Source organism: Narcine bancroftii, chromosome 3 (assembly GCF_036971445.1).
Source record: "Narcine bancroftii isolate sNarBan1 chromosome 3, sNarBan1.hap1, whole genome shotgun sequence".
Classification (NCBI taxonomy): domain Eukaryota; kingdom Metazoa; phylum Chordata; class Chondrichthyes; order Torpediniformes; family Narcinidae; genus Narcine; species Narcine bancroftii.
Window position 1 is genome coordinate 161217563 of NC_091471.1, and position 24098 is coordinate 161241660.

The 24098-nt window shown below is 43.1% G+C and overlaps 1 protein-coding gene and 2 long non-coding RNA genes across 8 annotated transcripts in view; 2 read left to right on the plus strand and 1 right to left on the minus strand.

Moving 5' to 3' along the window:
* LOC138757784 (netrin receptor UNC5C-like) overlaps positions 1-24098 on the plus strand; it is a 369257-nt gene that overhangs the window by 167354 nt on the left and 177805 nt on the right. The window lies entirely within an intron of this gene.
* LOC138757789 (uncharacterized) overlaps positions 1-24098 on the plus strand; it is a 172457-nt gene that overhangs the window by 100363 nt on the left and 47996 nt on the right. The gene's annotated exons all lie outside the window — the stretch shown is intronic.
* Positions 1-24098, minus strand: part of LOC138757786 (uncharacterized) — a 47007-nt gene that overhangs the window by 2464 nt on the left and 20445 nt on the right. The window contains exons 3-4 of the long non-coding RNA XR_011353883.1: positions 15750-15973; positions 4041-4182 (exon numbers count right to left, since the gene is read on the minus strand). This is a non-coding gene — a long non-coding RNA (uncharacterized lncRNA). The remainder of the gene's footprint in view (positions 1-4040; positions 4183-15749; positions 15974-24098) is intronic.

Consider the following 24098-nt stretch of genomic DNA (forward strand, 5'->3'; position numbering starts at 1 on the left):
ATCGTGGCACTCTCTAACCAGACAGCATCAATATCAACTTCTCCAATTCCTCCCCTGATCTCTCTCTTTCCCTATGCCTCCCTCTCTTTCCCCAGCTTTCCAATTTCTTCCTTTCCTTCTCCTATCAGAGAGCTATCCTTCTTAGCCCTCTGCCCAACATTTCAGCTTCATCCTCTTCTACCTTCCCACCTGTATCTACCTCTTGTTAGCCTGTGTTCCTCTGCCTGGCCCTCCCTTTGTCTTTTGAATTTTTTATTTCACAAATTTTCAATCAACATGCAGTCAAAACAAAGAATAATCAAAAAGAAAAACACCAATATCGACAACATTAACGAAATAATCTAAATATCAATCCGCATATTGATATTAAAGAAATTAGGAAAAAAAGAGTCAACACATGATTCAATTATTATAAAGAAACAAAAATTACGACAATATCACAAAAATGCAAATTCAATGTCCACTATGAACTGAAGGGAGAAAAAGGAAACAAAGAGAAATAAGAACAAAATTAGAGGAACCCTCCCACCCCACCCCACCCACCCCACCCCCCGAAACAAGAAGAAAGAAGAAAAGAGAAAGAATAAGAAAAAAAGATTGGCTTCACCTAGGATAAATCCCACTCCCATCAAGGGACAAATAACCTGAGCACTGGGGGGGGGGGGGGTAGGGGGGAAGAGACAGGATGGGGGGGACTCATTAAAGTTTTACACTATTGTATTTGAGGTAGGAATTCCATATTCTTGAAAATACATGGTACCTATTTCTGAGGTTATAGGTGATCTTCTCCAAGGGAACACAATTATACATTTCTATCTTCCAGCAGGATTAACCTAGATTTCCAAATAACTGCTCTGCATTTCCTGGCCACTGCTAAACAAATTTTAATTGATATTTTGACAGTCTGCCTGGTCCTTCCTCACCATTACCCCACCATCCACCCTCTACCTACATTTCTATTCAGGCATGCATCTGTTTTTCCATATTCCTGACAAAGGCCTCAGGTCCGAAACATTGACTGTCTTACTTCCTTTGGATGGTTTGTGACCTGATGAGTTTCCCAACACATTACATTAGATCCCAGCATCTGCATGTTTCCTTGTTTGCCTCTGTATAAGTTGACTTGCCTGAATAGAAAGCAAAACAAAGCTTCTTACTGAATCTCAGTATGTGTAAAACCATACAATTCAAAATTCAAAGCACCTTTATACTGTAAGGCAAGCTCGAGTCACCAAGGTAATGTAGAGTATTATCTCTATGATAACATAAGGCAAAGGGATATTTTCATGTTTTGTCTTTATGTCTTCGACCTTATCATTGAAAAATCAATTGGTTTTTTCCAATTTTTTTGGATGTGGGTGTCCCTGACAAACATTTATTGCCCAGCATAATTACCATAGAACATGACAACAGCGAAACAGGCCCTTCGTCCATTCTACTCTGTGCCAAACTATTATTCTGCCTAGTCCCATTGACCTGCGCCTGGACCATAACCTTCCCATCAATGTACCTGCTCAAATTTTTGTTCAATGTCAATACTGAGCACTGGCAGCTCATTCCATACTCCCACCACTCTCTGTGTGAATATGTTCCCTCTCATATTCCCTTTCACCCTTAACTCATGTCTCCAGTTTTTAAAAAAATCTCTGCTCACCTGTGTGTAAAGCTCCTGCTTGCATTTACTCTATCTATAGCCATCAAAATGCCCGCGAAAATGTAGGTGTGAATTAGGTTATTGAACTACCATGAGTTCCAGGAGTATGAGCCAGCAATAATAAAGGTACAGCAATATCCTTCTAGGTCAAGGTGAAGGGAAGCCTGCAAGGGGTGGTAATCCCATATCCTAGTTGCCCTTGTCCTTCTTGGTGGCTGTAGGTTTGGGAGGTACTATCAGAGTAGACAGGTTGTAGACAGCAACAATGCACCAATTCTAAAGCGAATGAACATCATTCAAGTGGCTTATCTTGAATGGTATGTCCTTGAAAGTATATTCATCGAGACGAGTGCAGAGGATTTGAATACAGAACATATGCATACTTTATATTTGCAGGGGACTGCTATAAATGGGCACTAATCCTAGAGTACCATATTTCTGAGGATGGTGCCTTGACTTGGGGGCACGAGCTATAGGGAGAGGTTGAACAGTATTCCTTGGAGCGCAAGAGGATGAGGGGTGATGTCCGAGGGGTACAAAATCATAAGAGGTATAGATTGGGTGAACGCAGAGTCTTTTGCCCAGAGTCGGGGAATCAATAACAAAAGGACATGTTTAAGGAGAGGGGGGTAGAGATTTAACAGGAACCTGAGGTTTAACTTGGGGGGGGGGGGTGGGGGTGAGTGTATGGAACATTAAGAAACTCGATGCATGAATAGGCCAGGTGGGGCAAGTGCATGTGGGACATGTTTGTCAGTATGGGCAAGTTGTGCCAAGAGGCCTATTTCCATGCTATATGACTCTATCCCAGTGAGATGTTCTATGCAACTGATGGTAGCGTTAAGTAATCATCACCTAATGATAATATGGTATTGCCAAAAAAATGTTAGTATGAGCGACAGAATCTAAAGGGAATCTTTTACAAGCATTGCAACATGGAATTGAAGAAATGTAGACATTCTGCAATTGGGAGTTGGCTCCCAATTCCTGAAATGTGTGGTGCTAATTGATATTTTAAATGTTTTTGTCTAGGAAAATATTTTTTTAACAAATTCTCACATCTCTATATCTGAGATTTTCTTTTCATTATTTTGATTTAAATTAATGGGGCACAGATAAGATTCATTAGCACTGCTGTTTCAGAGGGGAATTGCTTGGACTCCTGATCCCAGCAATGATTGAAGAATAGCTAATTAGTTGAGAGTTAGCTCAATGACGGTACTTTCATTACTATGTAAATTCGTGGGATAAGAACATCGATTAATATTTCATGCTTGGCCTTCTTAATGAGGGCTGTTCAGTTTAGCGCTTACTCAAAACAAAACAAATCCATTTATATAACCTAGGCCTTGAGCTCACATATTTCCTCAGTCACTAATTTAAATGTGGAAAATATGCACTTAATTAAGTTACTGGACGAATTTAAGATATTATCTTTAATTTCATCTCTCTTCCTCTGGTTCCAACACCATCAAAGCTTTGTGCGCTAGCAGAGATTCTTTGGTCACTGAAATATTTTCTATCCGAATCGTGTCTACTGTAGCCACCTTCCTCAAGATTCAGTGAAGGCAGAGCTGTTAAATTAATAGACATAATCCAGATATCCAGATTTATAATCTAGAGATCTGAATTCATATTCCCTTCATGGCAATTGAGGAATTTAATGCAGTTGACAATCCATTAAAAAACTGCTAGCCAGTGTGGATCAAAACACACCTGAAATTAAAAGTATAAAATGACAGAAGCATTCAGCAGGTCAGGAAGTATTTGTGGAAGGAGAACCAGGTTGGTGACCTTTTATGAGAACTTGAAAAGAAATATTGAAAATAAAAGTTCATTTTAATTGGAGGACAGGTGAGGAAAGGATGGCTTGAACAAAGGGAATGTCTCCGATTGGCTGAATCCAGGGATGCGTGAGGTAAAGATGTTAATGATGAAAACAAATGATTAATAGATAAGCGAGAGATGTTAAGATAGTAAAGAGAGAGAGAGAGAGAGAGAGAGGTTAATGAGGGTGTTTAGAGACAGAAAGAGGTTAATGAAGATGCAGGAGAGAGAGAACTTAGAGAGGAGTAAAACATGAAAGTCTGCAGACACCACGATGAAGTAAAAACACAATGCTGGAGAAACTCAGCTGGTCGAAAAGTGGACTTTATATAGCAAAGATAAAGATACAACCAATGTTTCAGGCTTGAGGCCATCATCAAGGTATGAGCAAAATATAGGCAGGCACCAAAACAAAATGGGAGGGGGAGGAGGGGTGGCAGGGCAAGGAGCACAGGCCCACAGGCAGGAGGTCATAGGTGGATAAGGGAGGAAGGGCACACCACAAACAGGGAAGGGGGTTGGCTCGGTGAATGGAGAGGGAAGGGGGTGGAGAGCTTACTTGATTCACAAATGTCCTTCAGGGAAATGAAATCTGTCTTGCTCCTTCTGTTCACGAAACCTACTCCATCCCCACTATTAAGTGCTCTCTAAGATATTCAAGATCAATTAGAATGAACAGTAAATCCTGCAATGCCCAGATCCTGAAAAATAAATAAGAGATACAGCAGTAAAATTAAATCTGCTTCAGTACAATGTGCAATGTCCACATATTGATGGACAAATTCAAGGACTGATGTTGATTTCCACAATCACAGTCATTCTTAACAGTTAACACTTAGCAGTTGGCAATAACAATTTATCTGCTGAAAGTTTATGTTATCTGCAAGGAGTTCTCTAAAGAATTTGCCAAAATCTTAACATGCCTCTTGCTGACCAGGGCACTAGTCTGAAGTCTATAGGCAAGATGTTAGTGGAGGTAAAACATGGCATTTATGACATGTATGTGGAACCCATGTAAATTAACTCCAATGGTATAAACTTTTGAAGGTTGACCTTATAATCTCATTAAAGCCCGTATTCATAAAAGTCAACTTCTTCATTCTGCAAACTTTCAAGGTGAAATTCAATTTAACAGGAAAGTCTGTTTACACTGGATTGAAGTGCAATAAACAAAAATGTTCAAGAAACTCAGCAGGTCACACAGCACCCATAGGAAGTAAAGGGTAATAAATATTTTAGGCCTGGTCCTCTTGTCAAGGTCTGAGCAGGAAAGAGACAGCCTGAATAAAAAGATTCAGGGAGGAGAGGAGGGAGTGTTGGGCACTATCAGTTGCCCCAATAATTACAATGACAAAGACTGAGGGGAATGATAGACTTTATTGTACAGAAGACTTGAGCTGGCCTGGATCCAAACTAGGGAAGTGCCAGGAAGGGAGAAGTTCTAGGGGAGGAGTCCAGGTGAGATTGTCATCAGGGGGTGGGCCAGCCTGAGCCAATTAGTACACACAATCCATACTATTAAATTAAAGGACAAATGGAGGAGCACAGGCCAACAGGTAAGAGATCGTAAGTGGATAAAGGTGGGAAGATAGAAAAGAGAAAAGCTGAGAAGTGATAGAGGAAGGGGTTAGCTCTCTGAAGGGAGGGGGAAAGGGGTGGGGACCTGGGAGGAAAGGAGACAAAGAGATAAAGAAAGAGATAGATTTGGGGAAGGGATCAACAGCAGCTGGAGAAGTCAATGATAATGCTGTCTGGTTGGAGGGTGCCTCGGCAGGATATTAGATGTTGTCCCTTCATTTTGTGGGGTGCCTCATTGTGGCAGTTATGCCACAGGTGCAAGTATTTTAATCTGTACCACTTCCTGAGATAACTGTTTGTGTGAAAAATATGAAGGGGTATTCTCAAGAACATGCAAAAACATTTGTAAAACACAAAAATGTGTGATGCACGATCAATTGCACAAAAACGGAAATAATCGAAACTGAAGGCTTTGATTTGCAAGACATGGACAGCATCCCTGTGTTAGCCAAATTAGTAAAAATACTGAGGAGGAGGAATTCCTTGAATGTTTACGGGACGGTTATCTAGACCAATATGTCGAGGAACCAACTCAGGAGCAGGCCATTTTAGATTGGGTATTATGCAATGATAAGGGGCTAATCAACAATCTTGTTGTACGAGGCCCTTTGGGTAGGAGCGATCACAATATGATCGAATTCTCACTCGACATGGAGAGTGATGAAATTAAAACCGAGACTAAGGTCCTGAATTTAAATAAAGGGAATTATGATGGTATAAGACGGGAGTTGAGTAAGATTGATTGGGTGGTGTTTATGGGGGAGTTGACTATGGATAGACAATGGAAAGCATTCACAGATCTAATGGAGAAATTGCAAAAATCGTTTATACCGGCTTGGCATAAAAATAAACCAAAAAAGGTGACTCAACCGTGGATAACAAGGGAAATTAGAGACAGCATTAGGTCCAAAGAGAGAGCATATCAACTGGTCAAAAAAAGTACCACAACCGAAGACTGGGAGCAGTTCAAGATGCACCAAAGGAGGACAAAGGGATTAATCAAGAGAGCAAAAATAAATTACGAAAGTAAGCTTGCGGCAAATATAAAAACCGACTGCAAAAGCTTTTATAAATATGTCAAGAGGAAAAGACTGGTGAAATTCAGAGTAGGTCCCTTGCAATCGGAATCAGGGGAATATATAATGGGGAATAAGGAAATGGCAGACCAATTAAATTCTTACTTTAGTTCTGTTTTTACAAGAGAGGATACAAATAACCTCCCAAGGATGTTGGGAAACATAGAGACTAATGCAAGGGAGGAACTGAAAGAAATCAGTATCTCTAAGGACATGGTCTTGGGGAAATTGATGGGATTGAAGGCAGATAAATCCCAAGGGCCTGATAATCTACATCCTCGGGTACTTAAGGAAGTGGCCATTCAGATAGCAGATGCTTTAAGAATTATTTTCCAGAACTCGATAGACTCAGGATCAGTACCCATGGATTGGAGGTTAGCTAATGTTACCCCACTATTTAAAAAGGGGGGGTAGAGAAAAAGTGGGGAATTATAGGCCGGTGAGCCTTATATCAGTAGTGGGCAAAATGATGGAATCCATTATTAAGGATGTAATAGCGGAGCATATGACTAGCAGAGAAGAGATTGGATGGAGTCAACATGGACTTACAAAAGGTAAATAGTGCTTGACAAATCTATTGGAATTCTTTGAGATGGTGACAGGTAAAATAGATGGGGGAGAGCCAGTGGATGTGGTGTACCTGGACTTCCAAAAGGCCTTCGATAAGGTCCCGCATAAACGACTGGCTTCCAAAATCAAGGCTCATGGGATTGGGGGCAAAGTATTGATGTGGATTGAGAACTGGCTGGCAGGTAGAAGACAGAGAGTTGGGATAAATGGCTCGTTTTCTGAGTGGCAGGTGGTGACCAGTGGGGTACCACATGGATCTGTACTGGGACCCCAGCTGTTCACAATTTACATTAATGATCTGAATGAGGGGATTGGATGTAATATCTCCAAATTTGCAGATGACACTAAGCTAGGAGGGGTTGTGTGCACGGAAGAGGTGGTCAGGAAGCTCCAGTGTGATTTGGATAAATTGAGGGACTGGGCAGATACATGGCAAATGCACTACAATGTGGATAAATGTGAGGTTATCCACTTAGGTAATACAAACCAGAGGGCAGATTACTATTTGAATGGCAATAGATTAAGAGATGGGGAAGTGCAGAGAGACCTAGGGGTACTTGTACACCAGTCTCTGAAGGCGAGCATGCAGGTACAGCAGGCGGTTAAAAAGGGAAATGGTATGTTGGCCTTCATATCAAGAGGGTTTGAGTATAGGAACAAGGATACCTTACTGCAGCTGTACAGGGTCTTGGTGAGACCCCACCTGGAGTATTGTGTGCAGTTTTGGTCACCTTATCTAAGGAAGGATGTTCTTGCAATGGAGGGAGTGCAGAGGCGATTCACCAGGCTGATACCTGGAATGGCAGGAATGACTTATGAGGAAAGATTGCGCAAATTGGGATTGTACTCCCTGGAGTTTAGAAGATTGAGAGGGGATCTCATAGAGACATATAAAATTCTGGCAGGACTGGACAGAATGGATGCAGATGGGATGTTTCCAATGATGGGAAAATCCAGAACCCGGGGCCATGGTTTGAGGATAATAGGCAAACCGTTTAGGACCGAGATGAGGAGGAATTTCTTTACCCAGAGGGTGGTGAATCTGTGGAATTCATTGCCACAGAGGGCAGTAGAGGCAGGTTCATTAAATCTATTTAAGAGGGAATTAGATCTATTTCTTCAGTATAAGGGTATTAAAGGTTACAGAGAGAAGGCGGGGACAGGGTACTGAATTTTAAGATCAGCCATAATCTCGTTGAATGGCGGAGCAGGCTTGAAGGGTCAAATGACCTACTCCTGCTCCTATCTTCTATGTTTCTAGGTTTCTATGGTCGCTCACACTGACCTGGACACGAACTGGGGACAGGCTTGTAGTATGACAGCCTTTATGGGGGAGAAAGGGGAGGAGTCACAAGCCAGCCAGTGAAAGCAGGGTCAAACAGGAAATATCATGTAATTTACATATTTTAATGAATATGGACAATAGTGGTTTCATTACAATATGAAAACATATCTTGGCTACATTCAAGGCTGTGGAAGAACATACAGATAATACAATATTTCTACAGAACAAAATTCAGTGAAAAATGGTTGAATAAATGGTGGAATCTATTGAGAAGAGGTTCAAAAGATTCAAAGGTTCCTTTTATTGTCAAGTAATAATTTATTCAAACTGTAATATACATGATAGACTTTAACTTTGCCACAATTCTAGAGATGATTGTTGTAATCACAATAAAAGGCATCCACTCCATCGGCCATTGGAGGATTTGGAAAGAGTGTGAGAGGTTTATCAGGATGTTGCCTGGTTTAGAGGGTATAAGTTAGGTGGGGGAGTTTGGATTGTTTTTCTGGAGCATAAGAGGCTGAGAGGTGTCTTGATGGAGGTGCAAAAAATTCATGAGAGGCATTGATAGGGTAAACAGTCAGAAATTATTCCTCAGGGAAGAAGCTTTGCACATGAGAGGTGGACAAAGGCAGCAGGGACGTTTTTTTTAAATAACCTTATTTAAGTTCATCCTTATCATCCAATTGTATAAGTACAACTGGATGAAACAGTGTTCTTTGTCTTCATTGTAAAAACATGCAAGCACATATATGGATAGAGCATACATGTTTACAAGAAGTTCATATACTGTATAAAAATAAATATTGTTAAGTAAATAGTAGAGTCTTGGAGGGATTGTATGAGCAGTTCATTAGTCATTCACCAGTCTCCCTGCCCATGGGAAAAAGCTGTTTCTAAGTCTGGTGGTTCTGGCTCTGATTCTCCTGTATCTCTTTTCTGACAGGAGCAGCAGGAAGATGCAGTGTGTGGGGTGGTAGGTGTCCTTAATGGTTTTACGAGTTCTCTTCAGACCAGAATCCCAGTAGATAATGTCGAGAGGCAGAAGACCTCGATGATCCTCTCAGCCACTCTTACGGTACTGTGAATTGACCTTCGATCCAATACCCCGTACAGAGCTTAGGGAAGACACCACCTGTAGACCTCTCTGCAAGACACACACCAGCTTGATGCAGTGTTCTCATTCATGGTTGCTGGGTCTATCCTCCAGCACAAGGATGCTAGCTAATTGAAGGAGATAGCTCAGGGCCACCACTACTCCTAAAGGCCAGTTAGGAAATGGATAATAAATGCTGGCCCTGCCTGCCGGTCTGTGGGCTGCTGGAGACTGGCTCATGGGAACCAGGTATCAGAACCAGAATCCGAGAGGGCACTGAGGGCAGGAAGGGCTCTCAAACAACCTCAAGCGCTGAAGGCTTCCTGATTATATTGGAGGTTTGGACCTAAAGCTCAGGATGCCAAAGGATTAAACATGAATCTGAGAGCCTGCGGAAGAACTGGAGATGAATCCATGGACTCTCGGTGTCTCTGAAGCATTCTCTTTTAGTTTTCTTTCCCCTATTGCCCATGACAACTTTTTGTTTGCCTTGTGGCAAAGTATATCACGCATATTGTTATATATTATTCTTCTTCTTTGGCTTGGCTTCGCGGACGAAGATTTATGGAGGGGGTAAAAAGTCCACGTCAGCTGCAGGCTCGTTTGTGGCTGACAAGTCCGATGCGGGACAGGCAGACATGGTTGCAGCGGTTGCAGGGGAAAATTGGTTGGTTGGGGTTGGGTGTTGGGTTTTTCCTCCTTTGCCTTTTGTCAGTGAGGTGGGCTCTGCGGTCTTCTTCAAAGGAGGTTGCTGCCCGCCAAACTGTGAGGCGCCAAGATGCACGGTTTGAGGCGTTATCAGCCCACTGGCGGTGGTCAATGTGGCAGGCACCAAGAGATGAAAGACCCCAACAATGATTATTACATTGCAATAAAAAGGAACCTTGAACATTGATTACTTCAAGTAAGTGAATTGCAGCTGAGGAGTTTAGAACATAGAACGTAGGAAATACAAGCAGGAGATGGTTGTATGAAGTACCATTTGTTGAACTTGGCCTTTGCACATAAACATTGACACCTCTTGTCCAAAGATCTCTGTATGATATATTCAACGATCAAGTCTCCAGAGCCCTCTCGTGTAGGCAATTCTAAAGATATATGATGCTCTAAGAGAAGAAGTTCCTCTCATGCATAAATAGGTGTTCCTGAAACGGTGTCAACTAATTCTAGGTAACCCACCAGGGGAAATCTCCGCCTCATTGTCTGATATGTTTCAAAATATCACCTCTTCTAATATCCAGTAAGTAGAGAACCAACTTTCTCAACCCTTCATCATTCGGCAATGTTTTGATCGCAGTATTAGAGAAGCTCTATAAATCACATCTGATGCCAGAATATTCTTCCTCAAATGAGACCAAAGCTCTATACAATGCAAGATTTTCCCACTTATACACTTATTTTCCCACTTATGCACTCCATTAGCTTTTCAATAAAAGCCGACATTTTGTTTTCCTTCCTTATTTCTTGCTGCTGGCAGATATTTCTGGCGTGAAGACACTCAGGACTTTCTATATCCCAATCTCTCTCCATTTAAACAACATTTGGCCTTCCTCCCCTTCCTACACAAGTGGATGCCCTTGCTTTTCTTCATGTATTAGGATCTATCTACCAAATGTTTGCCCATCCATTTTAACCATCCAATATAGGAGCAATAGGATAAGACATGGAGCAGAAGAAACCCCTCAACCCTGCTGTATCATTCAATAAGATCTTGACCGATCCTTGACCTCTACTCCCTATCCAATTCTGATTCCCCTTGTGCCAAATACAAAGTGATGTGGAGAAGTGATAAGGTGATAAACAAGTGCCAGGTCTGACTTTTCTATTAAAGTGCAGATGTATTCCATGAGGTGATACGGCCCATGACCCGTTCAATCTTTTCAGAAATCTTTTTGGACTCGATGAAAGTTATTATTACTGCCTTGAGGTGCTGCAATTGTCATTGCAATGCAATCGATTTTGTAACGGTTACTTGTTCTCAGTTATTCAACTTGCCCTCATGAGTCCTGCATCTAAATTAACCCCAGCACACAAGAGTTCACTGCAACCTCTATTAAGAATTTATGAAACTGCCAAGTCATTCAGAATAGTGCAACTTGAACCATCCAAGGATATGGTCTGGGATAAGTAAGTTATTGCAATGAAACTACATTCGTCATGCTTTCTACCTTGTACAAAGGAAACAAAACAACATTCCTACAAGCGTAACTTTGATGGTCAGATTTCCTTCTACAACTCCACGCATCTTCTTATCTTCACATTTGAAACTCCCCAATCAGATTTTCAATCATTGCCTCGAGAACATTCTGAAGTGGCACCACAATAGATTGTGCTTCCCCAACTCGGTATCCACAAATCTGCCATGCTCTGGGAAAGCAACACACAAACTTGCTGGAGAAACTCAGCAGGTCATGCAGCATCCATTGGAAGTAGAGAGTAACCTATGTTTCAGGTCTGGGCCCTTCATCAAGTATAACTGTTTAAGCTCTGTGAAAGGGTAGGATCGTCTGCTCAGGATTGAAGAACGCCACTGGGCATGAAAGGTGAAGCAGGAATTAGTGTCTGAAAGGCAGCACCTTGGGCACAGCAGCCCTCCCTCAGTACTGCACTGATGTTAGCTTCATTCCTGTGCACTCCAGACAGTAACAAAGTAAGGGTGCTTTTCATTGAGCTGCAGCTTACACCTACATATTCTGTGATCAATCTTTGTGGCAATTGTTTTTAATCAGGAATAATCTCTAAGTGCTGAAACAAAAACAAGATGGAAGAAACTCTGAAAGAGATAGCTATAACTTTAATGGAACGCAAAGAGGCTCGGGGAATAGGTAAAATCTGAAATCTCTCATCATGATAGGAAGAATGTGAAGGGAAAAGAGAAACTAGAGTTCCAAATGGTGAACAAGAGAAAAGATCTAGGAGATTTACTAGGATGAATCCTGGAATGCAAGGGCAAACATACGATGAGCGTTTGGCAGCTCTTGGGTTGTATTCATTGGAGTATAGGAGAATGAGAGGAGATCTCATAGAGGCATTTCGTATTTTGAAAGGTTTAGATAGGGTGGATGCGGATAAGATGTTTCCCTTGGTGGGTGAATCGAGGACAAGGGGCCATAGTCTGAAAATTAGTTATCCATATAAAACAGAGATTAGGAAGAACTTCTTTGGCCAGAGGGTCATGGATCTGTGGAACTCACTGCCTCATACAGAAGTGGAAGCCAGATCACTGAGAGTTACTTTACTTTGGCTTGGCTTCGCGGACGAAGATTTATGGAGGGGGTAAAAAGTCCACGTCAGCTGCAGGCTCGTTTGTGGCTGACCAGTCCGATGCGGGACAGGCAGACACGATTGCAGCAGTTGCAAGGGAAAATTGGTTGGTTGGGGTTGGGTGTTGGGTTTTTCCTCCTTTGCCTTTTGTCAGTGAGGTGGGCTCTGCGGTCTTCTTCAAAGGAGGCTGCTGCCCGCCAAACTGTGAGGCGCCAAGATGCACGGTTTGAGGCGTTATCAGCCCACTGGCGGTGGTCAATGTGGCAGGCACCAAGAGATTTCTTTAGGCAGTCCTTGTACCTTTTCTTTGGTGCACCTCTGTCACGGTGGCCAGTGGAGAGCTCGCCATATAATACGATCTTGGGAAGGCGATGGTCCTCCATTCTGGAGACGTGACCCATCCAGCGCAGCTGGATCTTCAGCAGCGTGGACTCGATGCTGTCGACCTCTGCTATCTCGAGTACCTCGACGTTAGGGGTGTGAGCGCTCCAATGGATGTTGAGGATGGAGCGGAGACAACGCTGGTGGAAGCGTTCTAGGAGCCGTAGGTGGTGCCGGTAGAGGACCCATGATTCGGAGCCGAACAGGAGTGTGGGTATGACAACGGCTCTGTATACGCTTATCTTTGTGAGGTTTTTCAGTTGGTTGTTTTTCCAGACTCTTTTGTGTAGTCTTCCAAAGGCGCTATTTGCCTTGGCGAGTCTGTTGTCTATCTCATTGTCGATCCTTGCATCTGATGAAATGGTGCAGCCGAGATAGGTAAACTGGTTGACCGTTTTGAGTTTTGTGTGCCCGATGGAGATGTGGGGGGGCTGGTAGTCATGGTGGGGAGCTGGCTGATGGAGGACCTCAGTTTTCTTCAGGCTGACTTCCAGGCCAAACATTTTGGCAGTTTCCGCAAAGCAGGACGTCAAGCGCTGAAGAGCTGGCTCTGAATGGGCAACTAAAGCGGCATCATCTGCAAAGAGTAGTTCACGGACAAGTTTCTCTTGTGTCTTGGTGTGAGCTTGCAGGCGCCTCAGATTGAAGAGACTGCCATCCGTGCGGTACCGGATGTAAACAGCGTCTTCATTGTTGGGGTCTTTCATGGCTTGGTTCAGCATCATGCTGAAGAAGATTGAAAAGAGGGTTGGTGCGAGAACAAGAAATAGACAAGCATCTCATTAGTGAGGGCATCAAGGGATATGGGGAAAAGGCTGGAAATTGGAACTAGTGTAGAATAGCTTAGTGCAGATTTACGGAACAGACTCGATGAGCCTAGTGGCCTGCTTCTGTTGCTTTGTCTTGTCTCTTGTGAATATTTGCATTGTCCTTTGAAATGACAGGCAGATTGAGAAGTGGTGGGGAAAAAAACCGTCTGTGAGAACAGTGAGGTTATGTATTATTAATCTTTATTCAAGCATGAGTTTGGTCACAAGTTGTGTTATGTTGTGGAACCTTTGAAGGCTTTTGGGTGAATACAGAAATATTTTACAAAAATAGTTTCACGGATTTAGTTCAGTTTGTTTGACACAAAATACCTAGCACAGTGAGAAGGGTTCTTCTCAAGCAGACCAGCAGGCTATCTCTAACATTTGTACAGTCGTGAAAAGAGTACAATTTTCAGAGCATAAAATTACAATGAAAAGGAAGATCGACTAGCAAGAAGAAAGGCAAATATTACAAACTACATTGAAGTGTTTGAATGCAAGGAGAGCGGCAAAAAATAACCACATGTTTCACGCTGAGAGGCTCTGTGAGGAGCTGGTAAGACTTCACAAGCCACTGATATAGATATGCTGATGGAAATGGGTTTGGAAAATAAATAAACAATAGATATAAAATCAAAAGAAAAATGCTGAGATTTGCAGCGCTATAGAGTAACTGCTTTACAGGTTTGAAATCGCACACCTAAAAGGCCCGCCTGGTGCCAAGTCCTTAGCACCCCAGCCGGACGTCAGTGATGTTAACTTTCAAGCTGCAGCTTTGCCCCACTCTGAGCATCTCCATAGATGCCACTGGCTGCAGACTTACCTGCGGCTGCAGGCACCAGTTCGCTAGTTGTGCGGGCGAGCCGTTACATGATCCCCCCCTCCCCCACCCAGCAATAGGAGGATCATGACTCAAAATCTATATACTGTCCAGTTTGCATGATCAGCTTTGTCTTCTAGCAAGTGGTATAATGACTGGGTGCTCAATGTCCAGGTGTACTGGTTTGAGATGGTTGATAGTAAATGTCTCCTCCTGGCCCCAATGCCCAAAATACAGGCTGTCCTATTGAGTGGCACTACTGTACCATGAAAGGTCCTTTGTATGGCCATTGTAGGGGTAGTCTGTGTGCTCTCTGTGGATGAACACGTGCTTACTTTGCTGCAGGTCATCAGGTACAAAGGAGGGTATTACTTCGTGGTGGGACAGTGATACTGTCCCCAGCTTCTCCTGGAGTTTGGCCAGCACCTCTGTCGGTGTGTCTCCTTGGCTGCAGGGTGCGGGCATGAACTTTCTGGACAGGGTGAGAGGCAAACCGTACACTAACTCAGCCGATGGCACTGCTATTTCCTCTTTGGGTGCTGGCAGATGCCCAGCAGCATCCAGGTGAGCTCATCGACCCAGCCGGGTCCTTGGAGTCGTGCCATCAGGGCCATTCGATTGGGAGTGGTATGCAGTTATTCAGTGTAGCTGGGTTCCTAGATGCTGTGCCATCGTGGACCACAGGGTAGCGGTGAACTTACCTCCCCTGTCTGAAGTGATGTGAATGGGAATGCCGAACCTCACCACCCAGGTTGCGATCAGGGTCCTGGCATGTGTCTCTTGTTGTGGCACTGATTGGAACAGCTTCCAGCCACCTCATGAATCTGTCCACCATCATAAATAGTTACCTCAACCCCTTGAGACAGGTAGTGAGCCAATGATGTACACATGCACATGCTTGAACCTCTTGTGCGTTGGCTGGAAGGGTTTCAGTGGTGCCTTCATGTGCCTCTGGATTTGGTAGGTCTGGCAGTGTGTGCATGTCCTGACCCAGTGCCCAACAAGTTTACATAGGCCATGCCACATGAAGTGCTCTGCAATTAGCCGGGTGGCCGTTCGGATGGAAGGGTGGGCCAAACCATGTAAGGTGTCGAAAACTCAGCACCTCCAGGCAGCTGGTAGGATGGGCTTTGGTTGCCCTGCTGGAACCAGATGAGAGGCTGACTGGTCCAGAAAGCTGGCAGTTTCTGCAAAACTGAGTTTTGAAAAGCTGAGTCGCTCACTTTGTCCATGTTGTTGGAGTTGCTTGTGTCGGGTTCAAATGCCATTGGACCGTCGGGGTCACCAATGTGGCTGGTAAGCCATTAAATCGAAAGAAACACGCTGAGACTGGCACAGCTCTAGAGTAACTGCTTTACTAGTTTGAAATCATACATTTAAAAGGCCTACCTGGCCCCAGAGTCCTTAGTACCCCAGTGGGGTAGAGGTGACATCAACTTCTGGGCTGTGGCTTTGCCTTCTCGGAGAGTCTCCATAAGTGCTGTTGGCTGTGGACTTGACCGCACCTGTTGGCACCAGTTTGCTACCCATACGGGTGAGCCGCTACAGTATTTTTAAATCATGAGGGAAGAAGTCAGAAAAAATCTTCTCTCATGGGAGGAGCTGTCAAGAACCTAGAATTAAAGAGATTGGCAAAAGAACCAGGAATGATGTGAGGAGATTCAATTTATTGGCTCATATACAAGATAAATAAAAACTTTCTTTAGATTAACCTGCAAAGGCAAACAAAGAGTTGCCAAATGATCCAGCATCATTATCAAAATGAGCAGCAAAAGAGACATTGAGTGTACGTAGATCCCACCACATATTCTGATGTGGCAGCTTCGGGTGGGTAACCTCAGTAGCCACATGGCCTGTTGTTCAGCGGTGAACCCAAGCTCAAGGCCCCATATCCATATTGCTCATCCCCATCCCATTCTGAATCTTTGTTGTGAGGAAGCTGAGAGCATCAAGGATTTTTGGGAGCCCTGTTGGTCATTTCACTTACATGAATCCTGGACCCTCTTACTGGTTTCCATGAGCTGGATCACCAGCAGCCTGCAGCCTAGGCTGGAGCCCTTGTTCCTGGTTAGTGCCTGCAAAGCACTGCTGGGGGAGTCATGCTGGAATTTTGTCAGACCATGTGTAAGGGGCATGCCTGAGTCTCCAAGGAAAGAGTTTGCAGGGCAAATGGGGAGAAGGTGTGGAGTGCATCCCTCTTGCACAGTGTCAATACAGACTCAATGGGCTGAATGGCCTCTTTGCGAGATCAGTTTGATATTTTGTTTACCTATGTAATCTACCTCCAAAATACATATGACTCTGTCGCTGTGCTGGCTCATTTATTGCAACACCTCTGTCACAGGTTTTTGGCACTGAGGGAGATTGTGAATCAATGCCAAGATTTGCCAAGTAATTGGGCAATAAATAAACACGCAGGAGTGAAATATCAGGAGGGTAAATCCACATGTCTGATATCTGAATCCACGGTAACTGTAGTACGTGACAAAATTCAGACGACTAATCTTACTGTGTTTGTTAGGTAACGTAGCAATCTGTTATGACCACCACTATTTCATTCCAAATATATTCTCAGCCCTTTTTCTTTTGAGGATGATGAAAAATTACTTTGGAATAATAAAATTAGCGATGCATAATTTTGGATTGGGGCCTATTGCAGAAGGCATTTTGATCAATAGACATAGATTAAATTTAAGGTGAAATATACGCACAGTTGGAACTTCATTCAGTGAAAGCAATGGCACACCGATTATTGTGCAAAGTTTTATGGAAATAGCTCAAACAATTTCTGTAAGACTCATCCAAGAGTATCCATCATCTCCTAGATTAGCCATTACAAACTCCCAGTGGAGACAAACCTCTCCTTCTTGTGACTATTTCTGGAATGTCCTAATAATGTCTAAGTCAGACGTTTTTTTTTGAGCTTGCAGGGACAATTAAACTGGGCTCCCTTTGCTCTTGCTAATGTGAGCATCTTTATTGAGACATTTGTCCCCTTCCTGACAAATTGCATTATGCAGCTGACCTCCAGTAACCATCAGGTCCTCAGGGAGCCTGTCAGTATTCCAGGGGCAACAGAGGTTGGCCTGAGAGTAGATGATTTTGTAACCTCGTTCCATCACTACAGGCCAAAAGACCCTGTGTGGGGTTTAGGTCGGGTGCATGCTCTGATAAAACATTTAGCTTTGCATGCTTCATGACAGAGTAGCCTGGTTTGCTGTTTTCAATCAATCAAGATGATTTTCTGCATATGACAAGATGCAAGTGGCTTGCCTGAGCTACTATTATTTAAAGGAGGTATGGGAAAGTTCCCAAGCTCAGATTGGGAAATGATTGACCATGATCGGACTTCCAGAGGAGGGGTGGAGCTCCTTCCCCAGTCCACATCAACGGAGCAGGGGTGGAGACAGTCGTCGGCCTTTAAGTTCCCAGGGTAAACATCTCCAGTGACTTGTTCCTGGTCCATCCACATTGATACAGTGCAAGAAAGTGCACCAGCACTTCTATTTCGTCAGAGGCCTGCATCTCTGCATCCACTAACAACTTCTACGGACGTACCACTGAATTCACCCTATCAAGGTGCATCTCTACATGGGATGGGAAACTGATCTCCCAAGACTGCAAGAAACTGCAGAGAGTTGTGCAGCTCAGACAAGCACACACACCTGGTCTCCCCTCATTGACTCCATCTACAATTCATGCTGCCATATTCAAAGACTCATCCCACCCTGGCCACACTCTCTTCACCCTCCTCTCTTTATAAAGAAGGTTTATGTGTGAGCTTAACACACCATCAAATTCAAGGACAGTTTCTTTCCCCCTGTTATCAGGCTTCTGAACGAATCTCAGAATAGTAAAATAATGCTGTATTGGCCTTGTGCCAACTAATCTCTATCCACCTTTGAACTACATCATACATCCTATTTTTGAGATGTCCATCTGGGTTTCTCACAAAACCACCTCAATCACTGCTACATGCAATAATCTTGAACTTGAACTTAAGATTGAAATGGTTTGATCAAATTTAGGTAGACTGGGCTTGGGTCAGGTATGGATTGACCATGATTGAGTCATGTTTGGATTGGCTGTCCATTTTGGATTGGCCCCTGTGAGATTGGCTGCTACTCAGTTTGGATCAGGATTAGTTGTGTTTGGATTGGTAATTTGTCTAGTTTAGGAATTGACCATGATTACATTGGGTTTATATTGCCTGGGTTTTGATCAGGAATGAAGCAGCAATATCTGTGGTGGGATTGGTCCATGGTCGTATCATATTGTGATTGGCTATCCACAGGTTGGCTAGGACCACATTAGACCACAACTAAGATTAGCTGTTGACGAATCAGCTTCAGATTTGGTGAACCATCCTTCATCAGAGGGATGCTCTTGAAGCACCATAAGACAGAGTTTCCCAATTTCTCTTCCATGCAATACCCCTTCCTGATAAACCCTTTCAGTGCTCTAACCTCTTAAATGGTAGTTATTATTCAGTAATACCTGCCTCACCACTCACCTCAAATTATTGCCAAACTAAATCTCCAATTGTCTACCTCTCTGCCCTCTGTCTATCTGTCCAGCTCTCATCACCTATGGAGATATACAGCCCAACTCATCCCTGTTGACTAGCTTGTCTCTGACCTGGTTTCATGTCCCTGGATTCAGCCCATATCCCTTCAAACCTTTCCTATCCAACTACCTGTCTGAATATCTTTCAGGCATCTCATTCCATAGACCCTCTACCCTTTGTGTGAAGAAGCTGGTCAACGAGTCCTATTTAAATCTTTCCACTTTAAGCATATGCCTCTGGTTTTAAACTCCCTTAAGACTAACTGTTCACCACATCTATGCTCCTCATAATTTTCTATACCTCAGCTATTTTTCTGTCCATCACTCTAACTGATCTGTATCCTGCTGTATTCTTTCCACAACTCCACAGGTTCCTGTGTCATTTGCAGACTGATTTTTGGGCAAATCATATATACACCAAAATATCTGTCTGCACTGTTGAATCATCACTTTTGTACTATTAATATTTTTCCATCTATCCTTTTATATTTATTATCATTTTTCCAATATTGGCATATTATTGATAATTTAATATATAATATTGAGATGATGTATCTTATATACCTGTGTGGCTACAGCAAGGATTTTGGTGCATCTGCCCCTGGCCTATATGATGTTAAACTCTCATTACTCATTATCCCCATGGTTGAGATGACAGAGTGAGGCCTAACACAATTTGGATCAACTGCTGTCAGGAAGACAGGAGTGATTCCAAGAACAGAAAGCTCTCCACAGCTGAGTGTCCACTACCATCAAATTTTATAATTGCAGTTTTAAAAAAAATTGTTGGTAATTATTAAAATCTGTCCAAACAATTCTGAATTTTCAGAGACAGTGGTGCTTCAGTTACAAAAACTGTTCATGGCAGTTAGCGCAATGCTATTACAGTGCTAGCGAGCCAGGTTCTAATCCGGCGCTGTCTGTAATAAGTTTGTATGATTTCCCTGTGCTGCATGGGTTTCCTCTGTGTGCTCTTCTTCCCTTCTACATTTCAAAGACATGCTGGATGAGTAGGCTAATTAGTCACAGGGGTGTATTTGGGCAGTACAGGCTCATAGGCTAGAAGAGCCTTTTATTGTGCTCTATCTCTTATTAAAAAATAAATTCATAATTGAAACAAAGGCATCTCTTTGCTTAGATTGTATGGGCATCTGTTATTTTTTTTTTAACCTTGTGTCCCACAACCAGTTTTTGTGATATGTGTAAATTAACGTGGCAAAAATTCAGATGGGCTGATTGATAAGTTTGCAGATGACACAAAAATGGGTGAAGTTGTGGATAACGAAGAAGGTTGTCAAAGGATAGAGGTGGTTATAGTGACAGATGGATTTTCAACTGGGCAAGTGTGAAATGCTGAACATTGAGATGTCACATGTAAAGGGAGGGGAGGCAATGAATTGCAGAACTTGTAGGAACATTGATGTGGAAAGGAATTGTGGAGTGCAAGCCAATAGCTCCCTGAAAATGCTGCATTTGGACGGGGTGGCAATGAAGGCATACTTGTCTCCATTGCCCTGAGGATAAAAGTCGGGAAATCATGTTGCAGTTGTACATAACTTTGTGCCACATTTGGAATACTGTATTACGTGCAGTTCTGGTCTGTGCATTTCAGGAAGTCTGTATAAGCTTTGAAGAGGGTGCAAAAGAGATTCACCAGGATTGTTGCCTGCGTTATAAAGTATCAGCTGTAAAGAAAATGTTGGTGATGCTTAGATTATTTTCTCTGGGGCCTTGGAGACTGAAGGGAGAGCCTGATAGGAATATATAACATTATGAGAAGCATAGATAGGGTAGATTTTCAATGTTTTTTTTTTTCCCCAGGGTGGAAATGTCATATACTGGAGGGCATAGCTCTAAGGTAGAGGTTCCCAAACTTTTTGTTCCCCTGTACCCCTTGGGCATTTTTATAGGTTCCCATGTACTCCTAAAAATTAATGATAAAAAACACAACATTGTGCAATCTGACTGCAGATTACAACACCTTGTATTGTATAGTAGTGGTTATTCTCTCAGATCCAATGTACCCCCTGAAAAGTGCAAATGTACCACTGGGAGTACATGTACCCCAGGTTGGGAACCCCTGCTCTAAGGTAAGAGACAGAAAGTTTAAAGGGGATGTTTGAGGGAAGTTTTTTCCTACATAGACTCACCGAGTCCCTGGATTGAGGTGCCAGGGGAGGAGGTGAAAGTAGATGATATTGATATCTTTGAGGCATTTAGTTAGACACATGAACAGATAGAGAATGGATTAACGTAATTCATTTATGGGGAGATGGGATTAATTTAATTAGACATTATGGCTGGCACAGACATGATGGGCCGAAGGGCCTGCTCCTATGCTATGTTCTACATTCTGTTATTCCCATGGCACTCATTGAGTTATAAACATATCTATTAACAACTCCATGTTGATGAACTGCAGAAGGATTACCTGTTAAAAAAACCCATCAACCCACTGAAGCAATCCAAACCAGTACAACATGAAATAAATCCCATTGTGCCAATTTTCCACAATCGCCATGTAGCCCTGCAACTTATTTTTTCGTCATAGTAACCCAGCTCCCTTCTAAAGGCCACCATTGAATCTGCTTCCACAGCAACCTCCGGTAATGTTCTCCAGATCCTACCCATTCACTGCAGAAGTAAGTTTTACCTCATGCCCGCACAGCAAGAGTTTGGGATTTGGAATGCTCTGCCCAGGGTAGTTGTGGCGGTAGATTCAAATTTGTCAATTATCAGTCAGCCCCTGAATAGTTGCCTTTATTTTGAAACTGTAACCTTTGATTTTTAGACTTCTGCATCTTCCTGTCAAGCCTTATGATAATTTTGCACTTTTCAATAACATTACCTCCTGGTATTTGCCATCTTAATTACTTGCTCTACACTTAAATACCCAGATCCCTCTGAAGATTAATGTTTTTCAATCTCTCTATTAAATACTCTTTATAATTTTCTTCCAAAGTGTATCATCTCACATTTCCCACATGATATTTCATTTGTCATGAGTCTGAGTTGGCTGGGACTTTTCTCCCTAGAGACATTGAAATTCAAGATTATTTTTATTGTCATATAATAAAACAAAATGTACTATTGTGCAAAATTTACTTGAGTCTACTGTAAGGCAGACGAAATTGCCCAGCACCTCTTCTAGCCAGAGAAAGAGAAGCTCCCCCAAAGTCATTGTATGTCCATGGCTTTGCCTCCTGCACTCCTGCAGCCTCCACATTTACAGTCTTCAGTCCAAACCATCAGAAACCCAAGCTTCAGATGCACACCTCTGACACAATGAGGAAGCCTCCAGCATCTCCTCTCATCCCAGTTCTGATACCTATACCGTTCAGCCAGGCTTGAGCCAGTTTCCAGCAGCCCATAGCCTGGTGCACCAGCAGCCCGCAGCATATATGGGTTCCTCACCTCGAGTCACCAACAGCCCAAGTATTCTTCAGCTTTAGAGCTCCCCACTGGTCTGTTCACCATCCATGGGTTATCGTCTCTGCTTCTCCTTCTCAAACAGGTGGTGGTCTCCCCATTTACTTGTGCCCTGTGCCAGTCCTCCGCTGCCCCAGAGTCTGAAACCCCTCGTGATAGCTGATGATTATAGGTGCTGCCATCTTGGGCCAAGACCCTTCAGTCAAGTGGGAGGGGGGGCCTTAGAGGTTTATAACATCATGAGGGACATAACCATATAACCATTTACAGCACCGAAACAGGCCAGTTTGGCCAGGATAAAGTAACAAGCCATAGCCTTTTTCCCAGGGAAGGGGAATCTAAAGCTAAAGGGCAGAGATTTATGGTGATAGGGGAAAGATTTAAGCAATGTGAGGGAAACCTTTTTAATACAGAGGGTGGTGGATGTTTGGAATGCATTGCCAGAGGCAGTGGTAGAGGTGGGGATAATTAATGCTTAAAAGGCATTTCAACAGGTATATGGATAGGAAAGGTTTAGAGAGGTTTGGAATTAAGGGGCAGAGGTTTAGAGGTAACATGAGGGGGAACCTCTTTACTCAGAGAGTGGTAGCCGTGTGGAATGAACTTCCGGGAGAAATAGTGGCGGCGGAGTCAATTGTATTATTTAAGAAAAGGTTGGACAGGTATATGGATGAGAAGAAGATGGAGGGTTATGGGCATTGTGCAGGGAGGTGGGACTAGAGAGGGGTGTTTGGTTCGGTGCGGACTAGAAGGGCCTAATCGCCTGTTTCCGTGCTGTAATTGTTATGTTATGTTATGTTATGAATTAATGTAGATGGGACTAGTTTGGGTAGACAATGGTCAACATGGACGTTGGGCCAAAGATGTAAAACTCTGTTGTAAAACTATATTGGGCAGCACGGTTGGCATAGCAGTTAGCGCAACACCTCTACAACACCAGCAATCAGGACTGAGGTTTGAAAATCTGTAAGGAGTTTGTACATTCTTCCTGTGTCTGCATGGGTTTTCACTGGGGGGTCCGGTTTCCTTCCACCATTCGAAATGTTCCGGGGGTGTTAATTGGGTGTAATTAGGCAGCGCGGACTCAAGAACCAAAATGGCCTGTTACCGTGCTGTTTATCTAAATTAAATTTAAAAATTAAATACAACTCTATGATCTCTTTAGCATGCAGATCACCAGGTATGGGGGATTTACCACCTTTCAGTCATACTAATTTCTCCAACACTATTTCCTTTATGCTCTAAATATGCAAGTTTTCTATTTCTGGGTGATTAAATGCATCTTCCATGAAGACCGATCTAGATTTACTTCTGTGGAGTAGGGAAGGCTGAACAGAAACCTGAACAAAGTGATGCGGGACATTGGTGGGGTGGGTGGTGGAAATATCTAGAACCAGATAGCATACACCTTAGGTGAGGAGGGTTAAGAGGGTGGGAAAAAGACATTCACCCAGAGACTGGTTAGAATCTGTAACATGCTGACTGAGAAACATACTCTCAGCACCTACAAGTTATCTGGAGGAGGACTTGAATGACCAAGGTGCAGAAGGCTGCAGGTTGTGCTCATCAATGGCATTGGTATGCATGGTACTTAATGTTTAGCAGAATTGTGTGTCCAATGGCTTCATTAGGTGCTAAAGAACTTTGATAAAGTACTTGTCTAATTTCCCTTCCAATTTGCTTATTCCAAATGTAATTTCTCTTGCCTCGTCAGTGGGATCCCAGAATAACTTTTGCTTTTAT